Consider the following 1,304-nt stretch of genomic DNA (forward strand, 5'->3'; position numbering starts at 1 on the left):
AACAAGCGTTCAAGTTTAAATTTTTATAAATTAATTTATTTGTGTTAAAGTGAATTGCGCAATAAAAAATTCATAAAAATTTCATATATTGAAGTAGACAATTTATAAATACAAAAAGTGTATTGAATAAGTAAGAAATTATTTTATTTTAATTTGGTCCATAATTCACATGATTTGAATTTAGCTCAATATATATGATTTGATTTGATTTGATTTAATTATTAGTTAAAAATATCTCAGTTGTCTATTTTATTCATAGATTTATTATTTTAATGACTAATAAATTAATCAAATTAATTAATTAGTATACATAATAAATTTGGGTAAAAAAATTAAAAGAAATAAATTAAAAATACTAACAGAATATTAAAATAAATAAATTAGAAAATACCACCAAATCAAATTGATATAAATTATAATAAATTATATAATATTTAAATATTTAATCAAATTAATTAGTTGATATAGTTAATTTATCGTAATAACTTATAGTTAAGGAGTTAAAAGAAATAAATCGAAAAACATTCTCAGAAGCATGCTATGTCAGCTTCATTATTAAGTACAAAAATCTGATTTTTATATAATAGTATAGATAAATTTAAATGCGTAATATTATTCTTATTAAAATTATCTAAATTTCGAGTCATAAACAAACAATTAACGAAACATTATTCATCCATACCTTCTCATTTATCCATAAAAGAAATTTTACATAAAGAAAAAAAAAGAAAAGAAGAGTTGAAATAGCAAGAACGATAAAAATGATGATTCTTATCATTTTGTTTGGCCTTCTATATATAGAAGACTAGAAAATTATGATTATCTAACAAAATTAATTTGTATTTATTACATTTAATTTGAATAAGCAAGAAATAATTATATTTTAGTTTACTATTTAATTCACATAATTTGAATTTGACTCAATACATATAATTTAATTTGATTTAATTATTAGTTAAAAATATCTCAATTGCTTATTTTATTAAGTGTAGAAATTCGATTTTTATATAATAGAATAGACGTTAATTTATATATAGTATATAAACAAATTTAATTAGAATAAATAACAATTTATTTATTTTATTTTAGACTTTATAAATGAAAGACTAATTCACTAATATAGCGAATTATAATTAATGTAGTATAATTAATTAAGTAATATAAATTATAATAAATTATATTAAGAAAAGAAATATTTAAATATTTAATCAAATCAATTAGTTAATATAATTAAGTCAGTATAATAAATTGTATTGAATGAGTTAAAACAATTAAATTGAAAAACACTCTTCGAAGCATACCAC

The sequence above is a fragment of the Arachis duranensis genome, chromosome 5 (genome assembly GCF_000817695.3).
Source record: "Arachis duranensis cultivar V14167 chromosome 5, aradu.V14167.gnm2.J7QH, whole genome shotgun sequence".
Lineage (NCBI taxonomy): Eukaryota > Viridiplantae > Streptophyta > Magnoliopsida > Fabales > Fabaceae > Arachis > Arachis duranensis.